Source organism: Lotus japonicus, chromosome 5, assembly GCF_012489685.1.
Source record: "Lotus japonicus ecotype B-129 chromosome 5, LjGifu_v1.2".
Taxonomy (NCBI): Eukaryota; Viridiplantae; Streptophyta; class Magnoliopsida; order Fabales; family Fabaceae; genus Lotus; species Lotus japonicus.
The window spans coordinates 38,078,167-38,101,967 of record NC_080045.1 but is presented as its reverse complement, the minus strand read 5'-3'; the positions used below and the strand labels follow the sequence as shown (position 1 = coordinate 38,101,967).

The 23,801-nt window shown below is 42.5% G+C and overlaps 1 long non-coding RNA gene across 1 annotated transcript; it reads left to right on the top strand.

The window, feature by feature from the left end:
* Window positions 1-9,896: 9,896 nt before the first annotated feature.
* On the top strand, window positions 9,897-10,615 carry LOC130716986 (uncharacterized). The gene is made up of 3 exons (XR_009012230.1): window positions 9,897-9,994; window positions 10,156-10,356; window positions 10,459-10,615. It is a non-coding gene; the product is annotated as an uncharacterized LOC130716986 (long non-coding RNA).
* The last annotated feature ends 13,186 nt before the right edge of the window (window positions 10,616-23,801 follow it).

Below are 23,801 nucleotides of genomic sequence, written 5' to 3'. Positions count from 1 at the left end.
GTTATCTAGATAGTTTTGCAAAAACCTCAAAACTAAGAGCACAGAAAAGACATAGAGAAAAGCTATGGAAAAGACGATCAGAGGTAAGGATTAGCGACTATACCTCGACACCTTGAAGTAGCAACTGTCGGATCAACGATCAAGCAAGAGATCAAGAAAATCTTCTTCTCCTCCTCTCCTCTTGGCCGCGGGTTGTGTGTGTGTGTTTGTGAGGTTTTGTCTCAAGCTTCAACATATATATATAGGGAATGAAATGGAAGATATTTATCAAAGATCGGATAAGCATGAATAGATATTTATCAAGATTGGATAAGTATGAATAGATATTTATCAAGATTGGATAAGTATGAACAGATATTTTGAGAAGATATTTTGTAAACCGGTACAGATTTGTTCAGATATCGGAGGATTTTGCTCATAGAGTTAAGATAAAAATATGAGAGTGATTTCCGATTCTTCCTACTGATTCCAATGTATTCTAGACACGATATTCTCCCCGCTGAATCTTCTAATTCTTCAAAGAAATATCGGTATGATTTTTGGTTTTCGAGGCTTGCTATATAGAGGATGGAAAAACGCGGGAAAATGAAAGTTTCGCGATTCTGATTTTTTCCGGCTTCATTCTCCGTGAATTCTAAGATAGGTTTTGGCGAAAGAATTCCAAAACTAAAATGAGGTCTCCTTGTATTTTAGGCGACTAATGCAAAGTCGGTGTAAAACTATTTTACCCGATAAGTTACTTTTTGCATCGAATGTCGGAATAGAAAACTTCCTTCTGAAGAAAGATTGAAATCATCAAGAGAAATGGGTGTACGCCTGTGGAATCTTCATTTGAAGCTCCGGATAGAAAAAGTCTTCATCGTCGGTTGATTCTAGGGTTTTGAAATACCAGGGTTTCAGTTTCGGCAAACTTCCGATGATTGGAATCGGACGTTCGTATATCCTAGAGTTTCGCCTCGAAACGATTGTGATATATGGAAAAAGAGAAGTTCTAACATTTCTCTGAAGATTTTTGGAAGAAATTCCTACAGTGTTCCAAGGGTGGAACATAGTCTTATTTCCTAAGGTTCTTGTCCTAGGTTTTAAAGTGAATATTAGTCGTGCTATAACTTAAATCGACTTTGGTACAATCCTTAGACTTTTCCTGAACTTCCTCCTTCATAAATTTATTCCATTCGATAAACTCTTGTTCAGGTTTTTCCTTCACGATACGTCAAGCCTAATCGTAAATGGAAATCTCTTCCACTTATTCTAAGCTTAAAAACTTGGGTCTTACATGTGGTGCATGCCTTATATGCTAAATGCTAGGTGATTATTCTCGAATGTGTTGATATATGACATGTTGTTGATTTGTGATGAGTTAATTATGCTTTTGCAATGAAATCTGAGATTCTGAGTAGTGAGAATAGAGGGCAGGTCATGCCGATTTTACTTTGAGAGTTTTGAGAAAGTTTGATAGGACGAATGAGATTCGGGCCTTGTTATGGTGTTTCATGGATCGAGACATTCTCTGGTGTTATTTGGGGATTAGGAGATCCCGAGAACTTATAAGATTTGCGATAAGACTAAAAGGATATTATTTTGTAAAGAAAACTCATAAGACATTAAACAACCTCTAAATCTTCAAATAATGGTATTAAACTCGAAAGGAAGCTTAGGATGCAAATCTTAGTTTTGGAAAAACGAGAAGTGTCGTCGGATCCAAGTGTTGAGTATGTTGATACTCTTGTGCTGTTGGAGCAGCTGTGTTGTTGGGCTATCCTGGGGATAAGTCCGGGAAATTGATAGTTTCCGAGTATGTTGATACTCTTGCTCGTTGAGCAGTTTTGACCATCGGATTGAGATGTGTCGGATGATTTGGAGATCATCATGAGTTATGTGTGTGTTGTTGAAAGAAGTGTCTTTTGTCGCAGAATCGACTGTTACCTTAGGGTAAGCTTTTAGAGACTTTAATTTAGCTAGAACACGTGGCGACGTGTCGAGTGAGATTCGGAGACGTTGTTTGACTAATCATCCTGCATTCATGCAACATTAATGAGGTATTAACACAGGACGTACTCTGGACCTCGTCGGTTTCCAAAATGGTCATAAGACCCGGAATGTCGTGTAAGAGCGTTTGTAGACGACTCTTGTAGCAGACCGAAATGGCAGACCTACGGGTTACGGCTGATCTGACTACCGTTGTTGTTGGAGTAAGAGGCACGCGGGCCGAAATGGTCCCACCGTGGCTGGTGTTAGGGCTGATCCGTTTGATGTCCATCCCTTTCCGGAATGCATGTGGTTAACTGGGTTAACCGTCATATCATTTCATGCAACATGCATACTGACTTAATTGCAGAGTGTGATTGCTACTTGATAATCCTATTTGGAACATGTTAAGTGTTATTATTGTCGCTTATGTTCTTTGTGGAATATGCAACCCTAGGATGTTATCTCTAGTTATAAGCCTAAGTGGCAATTTATTATCTGTACCTATTGGGTTTATTATTTATATAATTCTTTGGAGTTGACCCTCGCGTCTTCTGTGTGTGATTTGGCGGACAACGCCTTTTGTCAGATGTCCATTGCGGACTGGTTCACAATGGTCCACCCTTCGGGGGGGATTAGATATGAGATGATTGACCAGGATGACCCCGGTTCGTGGGTGGTTGACCCCGCTAGCCATCGAGCGACGTACTCGGGGCGGATTATGGAGGATAGGGTAGATAGGGGAGGACTCTTGGTAGAGGGAGTGTTGAGGAGGTGCTCCGTCAGTTTCAACCTGCCGCCCGGCGTGCATTGCGGACCAGGAGCAGGAGGACCACCACCACCACCATTATCTTCAGATGAGGAGGACCCCTCAGAGGAGGAGCCGGTGGGAGTGACTTCTTCAGAGTCTAGCTCACCTGCCGTTGCGATCATTGATGATCAGGGTTCGGGCCCTAAGCCCGTGAGTCCAGCACCGGAGCGCATCGCTGTTACAAGAGGAGGACGGGTAGAGCATATAGACTTGGTCGTTCTGGATTCTGATTCAGACGACGATCATGCTAGCACGTAGTTTTGAGTGCTGTTGTGAGCTCCTCGAGATAGGATTAGTGTAGGAGTAGAGTCTTAGCTTTGACAGTCATTGCTTCATTTGTTTCTTTGGGGACAGGGTAGTTTCCCGCCTATAGCTTTTTGTGTGGTTTCCTTACGGGAATCACAGAGAGTTGGTTGGACTTAGGAGGTCTTGTTTCAGGCCGATGGGCCAGCTTATTCTCAGTTTTGAGGGATGGTGTTGCGGACACCTCACCTTTATATTTGGTTTGTACATATAGCCTACGGGCGCTGCTCTTCTTATTACCGTCACTGGAGGTTTACTCGTGACGAGGTTGCTACGTACAGCGGGGGTTGTTATATGTATTGTATATTAGTTCTGTTGTTTTTCGCATTTGTGTTTTATTTAATTCAGTCTAGTCTATATTATTATCGAAAAAAAAATATTCACGTTTTTCCGCATTAAGTTTACTTTTGGTTACTAAAGTGACGCCACCGAAATCGGGGTGTTACAAAGAGTCCCCTTGAATTCTGTGTGGGATGATAATATATTAATACATCCCCTTAAATTGTGCATATAACAATAAAATTATTTATTACACTAGGTTGTGTAAAGGCTTTCTGAATTTAGCTAGGTCTTAAGGTTGTTATGCCTTCTTTGACAAAATAACAAATGATGATTCAGAGAAGGACAATACACAGATTGACTTAGTAATCAAAACCATTGATATTGGGCTAACAAAAAGTGACACACCGCAAAGCCTGCCTGCCCTACCAACGGAAGAGGTCAAAATTGTCCTCTACCAGCTTTTCCAGGCGCCTTTCCTGATTGGTCGTGAGCCTGGGTTCGATTGCGAGCACGCCTCTGCTGAACTTATACTCCTCCAAACCTGCCATTACATTCGCCCAGCGTTCTTCCGCATGTGCATCCGTGAACTGTCCGTCCCTTCCTATCTTGTCCCTTGGCCTTCTTTGACCTTGGCTGTTCCTCATCCTTTCTATCTTCCGATCGATCATCTGCTCTAGCCTTCCTGGTCCGTCCCCCCTAATCCTGCACGCCCGGACCATCTTGTCTACTCCCCAAAAGCTCAATCTCGTGGCACCTGTGTCCCTCACCGGCCCCCTTTTTTCCATACAAATTGAGGCAGTTGTTATAACACTCCCTTGCTCTCCTCTGATCAACAGCTATTTTTCCCACCTTTCCACAGATCAGAGGGTACTTCACCACCAGGTGAGCCGTTGAAATCACCGCGCAAAGACGGTTGAGCGTGTTCCGTCCAATAATGACGTTGTAGGATGCCACGACCTGCAATACCAAATACCGTACACGCAGAAGCTTGGCGTTTTCATCAACACCAAAAACCGTATCCAAATCCAAGTAACCGCGCACCCAAACCTACTCTCCTGAAAATCCTACCAAAGTCCCAGTATATGGCATCAAGTCCTTGTCTGTCAAACCCAGCTGATCAAATGCATCACCGTTGATAATGTCCGCAAAACTTCCCTGGGCTAGAAGAACCCTTCGCACATTAAAGCTGTTGATTCTTACCATTACTACCACCGGATCGTCCTTATGCGTCTTGATTCCCTCAAAATCTACTGATGATATCACGATATCTGGGTGATGAAAACCAAATGGGGCTTCATACTCTCATACTGACGTCACCGCCCTTACATGTCTTCGCCTTGCCGAAGTTGTGTCGTGGCCTCCACCAAAACCCCCAGCAATCATGTTTATCGTCTCAATTGGTGGCTCGAGATCTTTGTTGAAGGTCTCTTCCGCCCCCTTCTTCCTTGTTGCCAGCGTTTCTTTCTTGTCAGAAATCGGTGAATGACGGCGATCATCCCGCCTGCAATCATCTTGCTAGCAGTCCCCTTTGTATCGACTCCCCTGTTGTCGTTTGCCACGCCAACGGTTACCGCGGTGGTTTAACTGCGAGCGTCCCGCCCGAATTAACCCTTCAATCTCGTTCTTTAAAGTGAAACAGTCTCCGGTGTTGTGGCCCGTTGCGCGGTGGTACTCGCACCACTTTGTTTTGTCCACCACCACTCGAGGCGGGTCGGTCTCCTTCTCGCCCGCCTCGACCGCATGCGTCGCCTTGACCTCCCGAAGTAGTTCTGTCAAATGCGCGTTTAGACTCTCCCCCGACTCCTCACGCCGGTGAGAGTTAGTCTGATGCCACGGACGACGGCGCTCGAAGCTTTCCTTCCTAGGGTACAATGGTTCCTTTGCAGTCCTTTCCCCTAGCTTTGTCTTCTTATCTCGCCGCCTACCACCTTCTCCTTTCTCTTTACTTGGTTTCCTTTCCGACAATGCATCTCTCTAATCGTCCTCCTTTTCCTTTTTTGCACGTTTTCGTTTGAAAGTGTCATCCTCCTCGTCCAAAATGTAAGTGTTTTCCCGCGCGCGGATCTCCACCATCGACCGAGCCGGCTTTCGGCTCAACTTACTATTCAGCTTTCCTGGTTGTAACCCGTTCTTGAAAGCGCGCGCACAAGCATGCGATTCTGATTCCTCAATTTTAACAGACGCCGCGCTGAATCGTTTCACGTATTGCTTCAGAGTTTCCCCGTCCGACTGGCGCACGTTATATAAGTCCTCTAACGTAACCTGCTTGCTCTTGCTCGCGGAAAAATGAACAAGGCACTTTGACGAGAAATCGCGGAAGTTCGTGATAGATCCGCGAGGCAAGGTCGTGAACCACGCCATCGTCCTGCCTTAAAAAGTTGACGGGAACATTCTGCATTTTACCATGTCAGAAGCTGCACTTATCACCATCTTCGTGTTGAAATACAACAGGTGCTCCTTGGGATCGGCCATGCCACTATATGCTTCCAGAACGAGGTTCTTCATATTATCCGGAATAGCCACCTCCCTTACCGCCGCCGAGAACGGTTCAAACTCCGCCACGGCTTCGGCTTCCCGCTCTCCTTCATCTTGTTGCTCGACTCGATAATACTCCAACTGCTCCTTTAAGTAATCGTTCCTCTGCCGAATGTCATCGACACTTCGGATCAGACGTTGCCAATCTCGACCGGTGATCGGAGCTTGTAGCGGTGGCGTTTCTCCCCGTGAGGCTTCTGGCGAGTGTGTTGGTGACCTCTGTTGCTCCGGTAAGAACGACGGAGAAGGCAGAGGAGGCGTTGGAGAAGGAGGAGGTGGAGGAGGCGGAGGAGGAGTCAATTGCACGGACTCGTCGCAGCGGACCTGTTCCCGTTGTGGCTTGCCTCTCACACGACGCGGTGGAGAACCGCGCCGCTGCTCCTGCTCTCCGTCGCGTCTCCGACGACGTGTTTCCAACAGACTTCACAAGCGAACAAAAAATTAAACCAAAATCCCAGAAAACTGAAGATAATTGCACGGAAAATCGAACTTCTCTCAACCAAATCACAATCCACGTGTCCGGGAATCGAAATCTACCAATCCCCACAGACGGCGCCAAATGTTCTATCCAAGAACATAGAGATGAGGGATGGTACCCATAGTGAGAGGATCGTGATGTGAGAATCTAGAGAGAGTAAGAGCGTAACCGCTTAGAGAGAGAAAATAACTGAATTTCAGGCTTGAATTTCTCCAATGAGCTAAGAGTCCCTTATAATCGGTAACCGCTCCCTATTCATAGATTCAAGGGTTAGGCTTGGAGCCCTTAACTTCTCCTAATGGGCCAGTTGGGCCTCCTTGGAGAAGGCCCAATTCCCTGGTTCACTCGTCGCCCCAAGCTGGCGCGCCTGGGTGAGGGACCCTAGGGTCTCACCCAGTCGAGTGCCCGAAATGAAAATTTGAGGTCAGAAATTGATTCAAGAGGTCGAGACAAGTTCGAAACAAGTTCCGGAATCTCAAACGGAACCCGGACAGAACCACACTCTCCCCCACTTGCCGGCAAAGCGGCCGGAGAGTGAGCCCACTCTCGGCCACGCACCTCACTCGCTCTGGAGGAAGAAGGAGAGTGGAGGTCACTCGCACGCGTGAGTCAGACGCGCCTGATGATGTTTTGAATGTCAGACAGTTAGCGACGGACATTTCCGACGCAAAAGTTCCTTCACGATTAGCGACGGACCCTTCCGTCGCAAATAGCGACGGACTGTAATGTTCCCTCGCGATTAGCGACGGACATTTCCTTCACAAAGATTGACGGCGTCCCTTGAGATTAGTGACAGACATTTCTGTCGCAAATAGCAATAAAAAAGGGAGACGGAAATATATACATTAGCGACGGAAATATCTGTCGCAGATAGCAACAGATTTCAGGATTTTGGGTCGTTTGGACGGTTTCTAGGCTCAATCTTCAACTTGTTCATCGTGTTCATGTGAGCCACCACGAGCAATAGTTTTCTGGCGAGAATCACAACCTTAAAACGTATTTTTCTCCATCGTCTGACCTCCGATTGCGACAATTACACCACTGTTGTTTCTATGGAAGAATTACGCTTAAGCCTTCATGCTCTGTTCATCTCCGGCGAGGAACTCCATCGCGGCCGCCGCCATACCTCCATCTTTTTCGACGAGCCAAATCTGGAGATTTTCCAAATTTTTCCAGAATTTGTTTTCTTGGTTCTTTTTTCTTCTGATTTCAATTCTAAGCTTCTTTTAAGCATTTTTCAACATGAAAAACATACTTTTGGGACTTTAATTCACATTTTCCAAAATTAATCAAAACTCACTTTGGAGAACAAGTTTGATTAATTTGAGCTAAAATTAATGGTTCAGTAATTGTTGATTGTTATTGTTATAAATACCCTCAATCATGTGGATAATCATAATAAGGAGCATAAACATGTGAACCCCATGGATAATCATAACTAGGGTAATCTATTTGAGTGACCATCTCAACCGAAGGTTAGATATTCTATGGTATCTTCTCGACCACTTTAAGCATGAACTTTATAATGAGTAAACTGTTTGATTTAGACCTTGGACAATTATGACACACTTCAAAGAACCCCATGTCAAAGAGGAAATTATAGAACATAGACTTGTGAACCCCATCGATAATCATAAATAGGGTTATCTATATTAATGGCTCTCTCAATCGAAGGTTGGGTATTCTATAGTCCGGTTAAACTAGGGTTGTGAAACCCATAGTTAAACTTTAGAACATGGACTTGTGAACCCCATGGTTAAACTAAGGTTTGTTATTCTATAGTCCTGACTAACTTAGGGTTATCTACTCTAGTGACTCTCTTAACCTAAGATTAGTCATTCTATAATCTATAGCTAGGGTTAGTTATTTTTATAGTTTTAACTTAAGGTTAGTTATACCATTGTCCCGATTAATTCAGGATTAGTTATTATAATGACCCTCTAAGTTTAAGATCAAATATACTATAGTACTAATTAAACTAGGGTTATCTATTCTATTGACCATCTTGAATCCTATGGTTAAATTACATTTATATAAAAAGGTCAAGAGTGACTTGTCATAAAGTCGATCATGTTGAACCAACACATAGTTAGCTAACCTCAATTTTAAGTTCCTAATATTAGCTAGTTCAAGCAAGATCGAAGTGTCGAAACAACACAAATAAGCATATGAGATTTTTAAGATCGACTTGTCGAAACAACCTAATTAAGCTTTTAAGGTTGATAAGTTACTAAGATCAGCCACTTGTCGTGTTGAAACAATCTATTATAATTCTTAGGAATTTATGTTTCCTAAGTTAACTAAAACCCGTCACCGTCTTGTTATCTCTCTTTTACATGAAGAGATGACCTGCACTAAAAAGTTTCTTACTGTGATGACATGTGATAGTCTTTCTCCTTATCTCTCATACTTCTCCAACCAATGAGGATTAAGGACAATGTAAGGCCCTGAACTCATGTTGTATTGTGCAAGTGAAAAATTGAATAAAATGAGGTTTTTGTCCAAGTTTGAAAATTGACAGATTATAGCTGTCAACTTGTGTGAATTGTTAGAGGGTCTTAACGACCTTACTTGGGAAAACTTCCTTCATGAGAGTTGTAGCTCTCTGAGCTAGCTAAATTCTCTTGTTTGTTTCAGGTCATTCCGATCTCTGTAGCCCGAGATATTCATGTTTTAGTGACGAAAGGTCTAGCTAAGATTCATGCTAAAGCAGGGCAATCATTGGTTCTGGAATCTGCTGCGTGAACTTGGCGCTATTTGTGTGCAAGTGTGGTGCGACAGCACCAAGTTTGAAAGTAAAAAAATAAAAAAATTTGTTTTGTTAAAAAATATTTTCCAGGGGAAATAAAGATCCACCAGAAGGAACGAACCAAGAGGTGTATAAACATATATCTTCCACTGATCTTTTAATCAATTTTTAAAAACAAAACATATATCTCTTTCTTCCTTCAGTTTTAATCACGCATTCTTCTTCTTTTCCTATTCTCTTAACGCCGTTCTTCCGTTTTCTTCTTTTTCTAATAAGATTATGTTCTTGTCATCCCTCAATCTTGTGCATCATTATCATGAGTTCATCATCTTCCACTTTTCTTCTCTACACGTTTTCTTTACCAAGGTATGTACCCTTTTTCATCTCTTCTTCTTCTACAGAGCTGCATGTGTAAATTTTGGGTCTGAATAATATTGTGGGGTTATTTGGTGAGTATAGCTATGCTTATCAGAGAGTGTTGTGTTGGTTTGATGTTGCAATCCCTAGATGCCACATTGAGATTCTAAACCAACAAGAATTTGTTAGAGCTTTCCCTGCGTTACTTGATCCAAAACTCTTAGGGTTTAGATCTGAAGCTTCATGGGAAACTATGATTCTTATTATGAATCCAAGTAACCTCATTGAGATACTTATGAATGTGGTGAGTGATGTTAATATTTATGTTTCCAAAGATTAATTTTCACATTTATATATATATATATATATATATATATATATTTACCATTTTATTCACAACAATTTTCAGAATCAATGGTCGACTATGTTTCACAGTATTGTTTCAAGTGCAACAACAACTGAAATCCTATCAACTGGAGTGCCGGGAAACTATGATGGAGCCTTGCTAGCGGTATGGAAAGTTCTTCCACTTCTTCCCCTTCTTCACCTATCATGAGAGTTGATTAATAGTGTGTTTAGATGTATTTCTCTTTTGTCATAATCAATTTCAATTGATTCAGAATTAAGAAAATTTTAAACATGGTGGTGTTTCACATAATAACTTTTTTGTAGATCTCGGCAAAGTTTCAAGTGTTGTCACATCTTGTTCCTACCCGTGACAACTATTTCTTAAGGTATTGTAAGCTTCACCTTGATGGGGCATGGGCGGTGGTTGATATTTCCTTGGACTATATGCGACCTGGTGCTGCCTAAAAATGCAGAAGGCAACCCTCTGGTTGTATGATTCAAGAATTGACAAATGGTTTCTCAAAGGTATTATTTAAAATGGAACTAATTCATCAGTTAATTTCCCACCACATTCAGGGTTCATAATTGATATTCAAGTATTGAAGCCAATTAATTTTATTTCTTCAGGTTACATGGATTGAGCATGTAGAAGTTGAAGACAATGTGATGCATGATCTCTTCAAAAATCTAGTAAATTCTGGTTTTTCCTTTAGAGCTAGACGGTGGATAGGAACTTTAGAAAGACAGTGCAAACGTATTGCTTGCACAATAGCATCAAACATACCACCAGATGACCATAGTGGTATATATTTTTCACTATTAAAATCTTGTTAGATCAAAGTTTTATAAAGTCTTTCACTTAATTCTGAATTTCATTACTTTTATGCATATGATATAGGGATAACCAAGGTTGTTAGACTCGCGAGTTAACTCGCTGACTCGGTAGACTCGCGAGTCTACATAGGAAAAACGAGTCGACTCGCTGTCAGACTCGTTTTCTGGCCTGACTCGGTCTGACTCGGCCTGACTCGGTCTGACTCGGTGACTCCCGAGTCACCGAGTCAAGGTTTTTTTTTTTTTTAAGTTAAAAAATCCCAAATTTATTAAAAATCCCTAAAACTAAACCTATTTTCAACCTCTATCGCGTTCCTCTTCCTTCTTTGCTTCAAAAAATCTTGGATGCTCTTATAATTAGATTATATGTTTGTATTTATTCTTCATGTGACAAGGTTATACTTAGTAAATTTTCATTTCTGGTAGACTCGAGTCTCGTCGAGTCTACGAGTCGAGTCTACGAGTCGAGTCTACCTACCCAAAACGAGTCTGCTTAGACTCACGAGTCTGACAACCTTGGGGATAACTCCTGTAGGAAGAAAAGGCTTGATGAAATTGGCAGAGAAAATTATGCAAAGCTATTGCAACTATGTTGGTGCTTCCCCACCACCACCATATATTTGGATAGTCCACACAACACCACCAACTGGTGCTAATGATGTGCGCGTCACGACCAGAAACCACACTAATGCATCAGGTGCAATTATTGGTCTATTTATCAGTGCTGCAACTTCTTTCTCGCTTAAAGTTCCTTTCAAGAGCCTCTTTGATTTTCTTCGTAATGTGAACTCAAGAAACCAGGTATATACAACATTTCAACTAATATTGACCTAATATTAGCAGTAATAGAAATTGATATCTGCTATGAATTCACAACTTGGAGTGTAGAGTCCCACCTTGATTAAAAATGAATAAAGTGAAGACATTATGTGACATGTATATCCAACATTTAAAACTTTTGGTGAAGATGTGATGTCTTGTTTGTTATGTTGATGATGGTTTCCATGGCCCATTAAAACTTTTGGGACTTTCACTATCCACTTAGCAAGCTTACAAAGTTGCAGTAATTGCCGATTCCATAATGGTTGATTATTGACCTTAATTTTGTTACTACAATTTATCAATTAAAGTTATAAGAGTTTTTTTGAATTTGCAGTGGGATATTCAGACCAACGGTTTTCTAGTTCAAGAACTAGCACACATAACGAGTGGCCATGCTCCTAGTAACTTCGTCTCTTTACTTCAAACAAATGTAAGTTGGTGATTTCGTTTTGCATTTGGTACATTCAAGATATGTCTTATAAAAATAGATAACATAACAACCTTTTCGGTAAATGATATAGTAGTGTGCAAATTCCAGCGGAAAAACCAAGACCATAGTCCAAGAGGCCTGGACTGACTCTACTGAATAGGGATGGCAATGGGTCGGGTAGGGTGCGGGTTTTGCCAAACCCAAACCCAAACCCGAAATCAAAAACCCACACCCGCACCCGCACCCGAACCCGAAATGGGTGGTGAACTTAAACCCACACCCGAACCCATTGGGTTTCGGGTTCACCCGACCCGTACCCACACCCGCACACAACCTCAAACAAACAGTTGAACTCGGAAACCCGACCTGAAAAAGACTGTGAAGAGAGCTATATTATGTAATGTAACATTGTAATTGCCATGTTACTGTTAAATTAATATGCAAGATGCTGCATATATTGTATTGCACAAGCAGAATACTTAGGTTTCACTTATACAGATCCGGGTTCGGGTAGGGTTCGGGTGCGGGTTTGGCCAAACCCAAACCCGAACCCGAAAGTGATCGGGTAAAACCCGAACCCGAACCCGAACCCATTTAACTCGGGTTTTCACCCAAGAAATCGGGTCGGGTCGGGTCGGGTGCCCATGGGTTCGGGCTTCTCTGCCATCCCTACTACTGAAGGTATGAAAAACGGTAGAAAGGGGGGGGGGGGTTTGAATAACGTTTTCAAATAAAAACTTCCACCTTAAAGATTCTAGAAAATCTTTCGAGAACTTAAGTGCTAAAGATAAGAGATAGAAAAGCACACAAGGATTTTTATCCTGGTTCACTTGATAAATCCATCAAGCTAATCCAGTCCACCCGTCAAGGTGATTTCTTCCTTCTTAGAATGAAGGCAATCCACTAATCAGGTAAAGTGTTACAACTGCACTTGAAACCTACAAGTGACTAACAATTAAACTAACTTAGCTCACACTAAGATTCACTCTCTTAGTCTTCTCTAGGATCCGATCAACCTTGATCTTCTAAAGGTAACTTAAACAAACTGTTTAACAAAGAAAGTTTACAAGAGATTTGCTTCTAAAAAGCTAATAGTAAACACAATGATTTTTTGGATGAAAGAATGCTTGAAGGTTTTTTGAATATAGCTTGTGCTTGTGTAAATTCTTCCAACCGCATCTTTCAAACTTCAGCCTCTATTTATACTCCAAGGATTAGGGTTTGAACGCTGCATGGAAATGCTATCGTTGGAGGGCAGTTCTGGAAATTCCAGCTTCTGCTGTGGCTGAGAACGTTAGGTAGGTCGTCAGGATGGTACAGTTGCTTTTGTACTTGGATAGTGACTTGACCTTTAAACCTAGGAGACTTCTGATAAGGGGAATGCTTCATGTTGGAACTTGTGAAGCCGGTTGATCAGAGTCAGAGGGAAAGCACAGATCCTCTGACCGTTGTATCTTCTGATTCTGAACTCAGAGGGAAGTACATGGTCTTCAGAGTTTCTTGCTTCTGGACATCAGAGTTTCCACTATTCAGCTTCTGGATCTTCAGAGTCTTTTACACCATCAGAACATCTGAACCTTCAGTGTTTCTTGGTTATCAGAACTTCTGGATCTTCAGAACTTCTAGTGACTGAGTCCTTATCAGAGCTTGTATAACTTCAGATCTTCTGAAGCATTTCTACTGTTCATAGAGAACATAGATGTTGCGAAAGCGTTGCTTGGGTCACTCTTTATGCACAGTGTTTCTGATTTGTGTGAGATTGAATTGAGGTCAGAGCCTGTAAATAGCACACTCAGAAAAACACGTTAGAGTACCATAATTGTTCATACTCAAATGTTAACTTGTAATCATCAAAACATAAGAGTTGTACTACACGATCAAAACTTGATCTTACAATCTCCCCCTTTTTGATGATGACAAAACCAAGATTTTTGATGAACAATTCTTAAAAAATAAACTGAATTCACTCAGAGTTTAGGGATATAAGATAAGACTTATCCTGATGTGAATAGTTTATCTTGCTCAATCTGAGTCCAAGTCACAGCTTGATTCTGAGCATAGCTCCCCCTGAATCTAAGACTTAATGAAAACGTTAGAAATGTCTAGATTCTGAGCTAATTAACGTAAGAGTTCAGAGCAAAAGCGCCATGACAAAGATGAAATAGAATAATCAGAGCGCATAAGTATTCAGAGTCAACGATAAGTGATATCAGAGTCAACTATATATCAGAGTCAAATGTAATCAGAGTCAAATATAATCACTTCAGAAGAAGTGAAATGTATTCCTTGTATTTGCCCAGTGACACATCTATGGTCATAAAGGTGGAACTCTTAAATTCGCCAAAATAAAAATAAATCACACTAACACAGCTTACACATCAAAAACTGGGTTTACTCCCCCTTTTTGTCATAAGCAAAAAGCATGGGGTGTGAAAAACTTAGCTTGAAGTACAAGGTACTCCCCCTTAGAGAAGGTCTAAGTTTAAGAAAATGGAGAAAGAAACGATGCATGAACGAGAGTTAAGCGAAATAACGAAGGGAGTTAAATGCGGGAGAAGAACGTTTACCACCGGCCACGGGAGTAAAGAGAACTTCAGTTACCAAGGACTTATCCTCGAGAAACTGCAGGAGCAATAACTTCCAAGAGGCGAAAGAAGCTTATATAAAGCGGGTTAGAGGAGGGTAAGCTTTACAACTCGATCAAGACCATCAAAAGAAAAATGGCATCATAGAAGAGCTCAGAAGGAAGGCCTTTGAGGAGGACTTGTTCCTAAACATAAGGCATCCAGAGGGTACACGGACCATTGCAGAGCTAACAAGGACACTGCTTGAGGAGGACCTGCGTCCAGAGTTGAAAAATGACTTAAAGGAATTCCTTGCCTTCGTTGAGGAAGTGCAAGAACTCAGCCAGCTTGAACTGAAGCTGCTGGAAGAAAAAGAAATTATGGTGAAGAAGCTCAAGACAACAGAAGAAATTCTGGAGAGGGATGAGCTAAAAGACAGTCTCAACAACATCCAGTATGCACTGGATCGTCTGGAGAAGGAGAGGTCAGAGCAGCGCCAAGAGTGCAGAAGAATGAGGAGGGATCCTCCATTCTAGAATTCAGGGAAAAAGATAAAGAATGCATGATGTAAGCACAAAATGATTATGAATAAAAAGGATTTTTGCAAACACAGAGTGACAATTATATATATATATGCAAAAATAATCACAAACGGACCAAGTAGAAAAACTAAAGTAACTTAAAGAAAATAAACAGAATTTAACAAAATAAAACAAAGTTAAGAGAGAAAGACGAAGAGATCCTAAGACTAGGGTTTATCAGATCGACGCAGAAGTTCCATCATCATTTGCTTCATGTCTATAAGCATAGACTCATGTGTGTCAAGACGCTGTTCCATGATGTCGAGTCTGGACGAGCTTGACTGTGTAGAGCTAGAAGGAACAAACTGAGCAGCTTGAGCAGCTGGAATGGAAGCAGAAGCAGCAGGAGTAAACACTACTGGTGCAAGTGCTTGGCATCTAAGGGCCTCAGCCTCAGCTTCAAGTCGTTCTGCCTCTAATCTGGCTTGTTCAGCTTGAGCTGCTGCTTGACGTGCAGCTTCTTCTGCTTGTTCTTGCTTTCGTCTGGCCTTTTCAACAGCTTCAAGAAGCTTATGTCTCTGTTGTTGTTCATGAAGAGCCACCCTTCTTGCAAATCTCTGCTTTGCAGCCTCGATCCTCTGATTCCTTTCTGCAGTCAGATGCTGCATCATAATGGGAACCTGAGCTACTAGCCAAGTGCTCAGACTGTTCCACTCTTCAGCCACAGACTCAACATTCTCACTCAGGTCAGTCTGACCTTGTACGTTGCGTAGCATCAAAGAAGCTTCATGATTGAAAATATTGATGCACTCAGAGAGAGAGGTGGGTCTGAGGTGAGTGTAGGGAACTATAGAGAGGTTGGTTTCTGGAGAGGCTGGGTGATTGCTACGGTGAGCTTCAGAGGCACCTTGGGGAGAGCCAATGTCAAAGGTTTGGATATGAGGTTCAGAGGCTCCAAGGTGTGGTGCTGAAGTGTCAACCACAGGATTGGGTGATCTAACCGAAGAGTGGTGAGACACAGATTGTTCTGGGTCTGGTTGAACTGGCTCTTGTTGGACAGGGTCAGGTTGAGCCTGTTGAGCCAAAGGGTCTGCCTCATGTAGGGGATTGGCCAAGATAGGTTCATCTAGGTCAACTAGACGTTCAGGTCTAGGGCCAGGATATCTCCTAGGGCTTGGACAGGTGAGGTAATACTCTTCTAAGGAAGACACCTTTTCTTTTATGACTTCCATAAATTTGCGATTTGATTCAGAGTTATTGGAAGGGGAAGAGTCAGCAACATTGGTTGGGAATGATACAGGAGTATAGGCTGTGGAGGAGTCTGTATCAGTGGTTCTGGCAGCTTTACGTGCTGATGCTCTGGGGACAGAGTGATCAGACGTTCTGGGTTCTGGTTCTGGTTGTGGTTGGACAGGAATGGTAAGTTCAGGTCCAGAGGGTTCAAGAATGATTGGTTCTTGTTGGACTGTGATGGGAGAGGTTGGTGTATCTTGTCTGGAAGGTTGGTTCCGAAGCATGTTCCAGAGAGGTGCTTCATTGGGAGAAGGTTGGAAAAATGAAGACCTTGGGGAATTTGGTGGAGAGGTGGTTTGTGCAGCTGGTTGGGATTCAGGAATGGGAGTGAGTGGGTTTGAAGATCGTTTGAGCATGGCAGAGATGGGGAGTGCATCAAATAAATTCAAATCATCATCAGAATCAACAGCAGACTTACTTGAAGATTGCGCTGATGACCTAGTCACTCTGGAAGGAGTTTCAATCCTTCGGATCACTTGAGCGGCTGGTTCCACCCGTGTAGGCTTCACCACAATTCTGACCTGCTTCTTCTTCTTCTTGGGAGGAGAAGGACCATCCTCATTATCACCATCATCACCATCACCTGGCTTGCTGGTTTCATCATGTTTTTTCTTGGGCTGGTCAGCCTTCTTCTTCCTCTTCAGAGGGACATCTGATTCCTCAGAGGATTCTTCTAAGATCATCTTCCTCTGAACTTTCCTCTTGGGAGGAGAGTCAAACTCTTGAGCCGGAGGCAATCTTCTGAAGAATTCATCGACATCAATCTCAAAGCCTTGTGCCCTTAGATCTTGTACATAGCACCTGATAGCTTCTGGATTGTCTGCCTGGGTCCACAAAGGGTAGTCGTTCAGAGGCACCCTTCTCTGTCTGATTTCAGAAGATGTATCTTCATGAGCTGGGGCAATCTTCTTCTGGACCAGACCCATCTTCTTCAAAGAATTAGCAGTGAAGACATCACTGACGATGGTGGTCAGATCCTCTGTGCATCCAGCATTGACCAGATCTTGCACGAGATTGCTCTCAATGAAGAGATCTGATAGCAATCTCCCAAAGGGAATATACTTGATGGCGGACTTGATTGAGGCAGTAGTTCTGGACTTCTTGATACACTCCTTCAAGTAAGAGAACAGGAAGAAGGGGAGGTAGATCTTCTTCTTGTCTTGGATAAAGAATAACATCGCCTTCTGGCAGAAGTTGATGTAATCTGGGGAACTGCCCTTTGGCCTCTGGTTGATACAGTGCAGCAGAATCTTGTGCCAGATTCTAAGCTTGGGATGAAGATCCACCACCTTGTAATCAGTCTTGCCCGGTTTGTATGTGGTGTACAAGGCCTTGTTGGTTGTATCCTTGGTCTTGGGTTTCAGCTTCGATTCGGTCAGTTGAAATCGATACCCATGTGCAGTGTCTGCACCCAGCAAATTCACGAATGACTTCTCAGTAATTATGATTCTCCTTCCAGCAATGTGGGAGACCACCTGAGTGTCATCGCAGTCAGCGTGCTTCCAGAATTCCTTGACCAACTTGTCATACACCGGTCCTCGAAGCCTGTTGAAGTAATTTTCCCAGCCTTGAACACGGACTTCAGGACGAAGATCATACCCATTTTCAGCAAGATTGTCGAGGTCGAATCTCCATTCTGCCAGTACTTGAAGTTCTTCAGGAGCGTACACACAGTGAACGACACAACCCCGTTCTGCAATCGGAATTATCTGCCCTTGAACTTGACCTTGATCAGGAGCTTCAGGACCCAATTGGCCTGTAGCTTGACCTACTACCATGTGTGGGAAATTGGTCGCTTCAGCGGCTTCAGTTGTGGTTTGTCTCACCATTGTTGGAGCGGTTGAAGGTTTTGGGGTTGAAGATGAAGTTGAAAGATGAATAGAGAGCGAGAGAGAAATCGTGGGTAAGAGGTTTTGGAAAACTGAAGAGAGAGAGTGTAAAACCGTAAGTGTAGGAGAACGTGTGTGTATAGTGGGTTTTGACAAATAACCGTTGTTGATTCAAAAAGCAATTTAAAATCAACGGTTAAAAAATTAAAGATAGATATTAACAGGAAATACACATATCACACGCAGGAGAGAAGCACATCAACACTCATTATGACAGACTGTCACACGGGCACAAGGAACTATGCATCAGAGATACTGACACACGTTTACTGTCTCAGCTTCAGAGTCAGCACCAGTGGGTACATAAACTCTGATAGAGTTACCTTCTGGACTAGACAACTTCTGATGAAGAAGTATCATAGTCAGAGGTTCTGATCCATCTTCATACTGGACAAAAGTTCATATTCAGATTTTTCATAATGAAATTAAATCTATCCTCTTCTAAGGGCTTTGTAAAGATATCTGCCCATTGATGGTCAGTATCAACAAACTTCAGAAGAAGTACGCCCTTCTGTACATAATCTCTAATAAAATGATACTTTACCTCAATGTGCTTTGCCCTTGAATGTAAGATAGGATTCTTACTCAATGAGATTGCAGCAGTGTTATCACAATAGATTGGGATATTGCTCTCAAGGATCTGATAGTCCTCCAGCTGATGTTTCATCCAGAGCATCTGGGTGCTGCATATTGCTGCTGAGATATATTCTGCCTCTGCAGTTGATAGTGCAATGGTTGATTGCCTCTTGCTTGCCCATGAGACTAAGTTGCTTCCCAGAAATTGACAATTTCCAGAAGTGCTCTCTGTTCTATCTCCAGCATAATCAGCATCACAATAACCTGAAAGCTTATACTCTGATGTTTTCTTATACATCAAGCCAAGGTTAGTGGTACCTTTCAGATACCTTAGGATCCTCTTAACAGCAGTTAAGTGGGTTTCCCTTGGATCTGATTGGAAACGAGCACATAAATGAACACTAAACAATATATCTGGCCTAGATGCAGTTAAGTATAGAAGTGAACCTATCATACCACGATAGAGCTTCTGACATACTTTACCACTTTCATATTCTTTCTCCAGAATGCATGTAGGATGCATTGGAGTCTTGGCCACTGTAGATTCTAGCATATTGAACTTCTTCAGAAGTTCTTTAGTGTACTTGCTCTGATGGATATATGTTCCTTCTGGTGTTTGATCAACTTGTATACCCAGAAAGTACTTGAGTTCTCCCATCATATTCATCTCAAATTCAGCCTGCATCATCTCAGAAAATTCTTTGCATAGAGATTGATTAGCAGAACCAAATATAAAATCATCAACATAAATTTGCACAACTAAGATATCATCTTTGTAAGTTTTGCAAAAGAGAGTTGTATCTACTTTACCCCTTACAAACTTATTCTCCAGAAGGAATGAGCTGAGTCTCTCATACCATGCTCTGGGAGCTTGCTTCAGACCATAGAGTGATTTCTTCAATTTGAACACATGGTGTAACACCCCGATTTCGGTGGTGTCACTTTAGTAACCAAAAGAAAATACTTTAAGCGGAAAAACGTGAATTATTTTTTTTTTCGACAATATAACTAAAGACAGAAAGCAATAAAACTCCCCAACAAAAGATAAAAGGAACTACTATACAACTATATATACATGCCTCGTGTCGGGTGACAGAAAAGAGTAACGCCCGAAGGCAATATGTACAGTCCAAAATAAAGATGCTGTGTCCGCAACACTAACCTACAAAAACTGAGAGCAAGTTGGCCCAGCGGCCTAAGAAAAGACCCCCCTAAATCCAACCAGCTCTCTGCGATCTCCATAGGAAACCACACAAAAGCTACCGGTAGGAAAACTACCCGATCCCCAAAAACGGAAGCATGACGGTCAGAGCATCGACACAACTCCTACACTATCCCTACCCGAGGAGCCCACACTAGCACTCGATCCTACATGCTAGCGCGGTCGTCATCCGAATCTGCATCCAGGACGACTAGGTCGACGTACTCAACACTGCCCTCTCTGTCCACCCTAATGCGCTCCCGCACTGGACTCTCGGGCTCGGGGCCCGGAACGAGATCCGCAACGACAGCAGCAGCAGTAGACGGACTAGACTCCGTCGAAGCCCCACCTACTGGCAACTCCTCAGAAGGGTCCTCATCATCTAAAGGAGATGGTGGCGGTGGAGGTACTCCCAAGCCGGGTCCACAGTGTACTCCTGGAGGCAGGTTGAAGCTCACTATGTGCCTCCTCATCACTCCCTCCGTCAAGCGTCCGAATCGATCGACACGGTCCTCCATGATCCGACCGGTGTAGGTCGCACGGTGGCCCTCGGGATCGACCACCCATGCACCTGGGTCGTCTTGGTCAAGCATCTCGTACCTGGTCCCCCCTGACGGGCTGACCATGGTAAACCAATCCCCCATACTCATCTGACAAATGGCGTAGTCCGCCCAAACACACACAGCAGACGCGAGGGTCAACTCCAAAGAATTATATAATTAATAAAACCAGATATAATTATAGGATAATAAATACTAGCCTCTCAGGCTTATAAGTTTTGGGATAGCTTCCTAGGGTTGCATGTATCACAATAAATATAAAGAGCCATAAAAACAAGTAGCATGCCTCAAAAATAGGATAAACAGTTACCAATCACACTCAGCAACTAAGTTAGCATGTATGTTGCATGAAATGCAATGCTGGGTAACAAAATGCATTCCGGAAGAAGGATGGACATCAACGAGACGGCCCTAACACCAGCCACGGTGGGTACCTTCCTGCTCGCGTGTCTCTTACACCACACAAAAGTAGTCAGATCAGCAGTGAACCCGTAGGTCTGCCATTCCGTCTGCTACTGAGGACCACCGTAGTGTCCTAAATATGGAAATCCGGGTCTTATGACCATTTTGGAATCCACCGAGGTCCGGTATCACGCCGTGTATTAACCTCAAAATGAGTGCATGAATGCAAGTGATTAGCCAAACAACGTCTCCGACCTCACCCGACACGTCGCCACGTGTTCTAGATTAACTTAAAGTCTCTAAAAGAATACCCTAAGGTAAATGTCGATTCTGCGACAAAATACAATTAATCATAAACAAAAGAGTGCAGCCACTCACGACAACTCTTCGAGTCATCAATGCTCTCACGAAGTCTCACGCTTCTGTGGAGTCTCACACATTCACAAAGTCTCACGCTTCAGTGAAGTTTTATGCTTTCACAAGGTCTCACGCCTCAGTGAATTTACACACTTGCACGAAGTCTCACGCTTCAATGAAGTTTCATGCTGTTCACGAGGTCTCACGCCTCAGTGAAGATCCATGCTTTCCACAAGGTCTCACGCCTCAGTGGAGTATCACGCATTCACAAGGTCTCACACCTCCGTGAAGCTTCTCGGCTCATCCCTTGGATGGCTAAACAAACTGCTCCCAGAGCGAATGAGTATCAACATACCCAAAACTCGAAATCTTCCCAACACTTGGATCCGACGACACTTCTCATTTTCCAAAACTAAACTTCAATCCAAAGCTTGCATCCGAGATTGTTATCTTTATTTAAAGGTTTAGAGGTTGTTTAATATCTTATGAATTTCTTTATAAAAATAGCTCTTTTTAGTCTTATCGTATTCCCTATGAGTTCAAAGTTCCCATAAACCCAAGTAATTCCCTGAGAAGGTCTCGATCCATTGGAGCATGACAAGGTCCGAACTCCGTTCGTCCTTTTTAAAACTCTCTCAAAATCTCATAAAAATTCGGCATGACCTGCCCGCAATCCTCACTTTTCAGAATCTCAGGTACAAGTGTAATAGCATCATTGAAACAGCTCAACCAAAAGACATAAACAGCATATTCCAACACATCCTAAGTTAACCATGTAGCACATAGCATGTGAATCATTTAGCACACAATATCATGGCATCAAGTACTCAACAAGTTCGGCCGAAGCCTCAGAAATCATTTCAGACATTTAGCAATTAGGTGCATAACACATAAATCAAGTCGAATTTCATCGACACCTAAAGCATTATCTAGTAATTCAGAGAGTAGCCCTCACCGGTGGGTCTTCCAGCTTCCTCCTCCAAATGTTCTTCAAGCTCTTCTCCTTGGTTTCTTGGAATCTCCTCAAACGAACCTTAAGCAAAAATCACAGAAATCAACACCAAGAGTCAGAAACTCAGCAATCAAAGAGTCCTAGGGTTACACAGTACACTACTACCTCCGTGGTACGACAATCTAACGCGTTAAGACAAGTTTTCGAAAAATCGGATTCTCCTCCCCCCTTGATATAGCTCTCGGCCACTTTCCTTAATTGGGAGGGTCGATTTTTCTTCGATCAAACTTGGTTCCTAGGTTAACATAAGCCGTAACTAAGACGGTTCTAGGCTCGGAAAAATTTTCGGATCGAAAACTGATATAGGGGTAGTTTGGTCATTATTTTTAGCTCAGAATTTCAAAATTGGATTTTTGAAAAACAAATTGGATGGGGACGTCCACAACGACGTTTATGACGACAAATCCTACTAGCACTAAGCCAAGTCGATAGATTAGAGCGTAAAGGTTGCGACTTTGGCGAAAAATGGGTATTTAGGGTAGAAATTGATCCCGGCGGCATTTCGTCGACATTTGACAAAATCTAATCCGCAGAACACGCTCAGGAGCATGCAGGGAAGAAGTTTAGACGCTGAAATCAACTGATTTGAACAGTTTTTCAAAAACCTCAAAATTTTGAACTCAGAAAGTCGCAGGAGAAATGGACAGAAACGACGATTCGAAGGAGAGTATAGATTACCTACCTCGAGGTCTTCGATTAGTGACGAACGGTGAAGCAAACGGGCAAGAAACGACGAAGATCCGGATCTCTCTCTCTCTCTAGAAACTCGCGGCTTGGAGGGGTGGGGAAAATGGGATTTGTGAAAAAAATCTAATTTTTCAACTATTTATAGGTTTTGGAAAAAACGGAAAAATGATTTTTTTGCGATTCCGATTTTTCCTGCGCGTTCCTCTGCGCATTCTAAGATAGGTTCTGGCGACAGAATTCCAGAACTCAAAATAGAATTCTTGGAATTAAACCAAAAGATCCAAAATCGGCATAGGTCGGTGTAAGTCGGTTTATCCCGAAAAACTACTTTTTGCAGTGATCGTCGGATGAGAAAACTTCCTTCTGAAGAAAGATTAGGAATGATGAGAGAAGTAGGAGAACGCGGGTGGAATCTTCATTTGAGTTTCCGGATAGAAAAAGTCTTCATCGTCTGTCGATCTTAGGTTTTTCGAACTATCAGGGATTCCGTTTCGGCAAACTTCCGAGAATTGGAATTTGACGTTCGTACTTTCCAGGATTTCGCATCGAAATGGTTGTTTAAGGACGGAAAAGAGAAGTTCTAACATTTCTCTGAGGATTTTTGGAATTAGTTTCCATCGTGTCCTAAAGCGTAAATTAACTATTCACTAATACCTTCGACCTAGGATTAAGCGTATGTTAGTCGTGCTATAACTCTTTCGGTTTTTCGATACATTCTTGGACTTTTCCTGAACCTCTTTCCTTCCCAAATTTATCTTAATCAAATAACTTATTTATTTTATTCACTTATCCAAAACGTTAAAACTTGGGCCTTACATTACT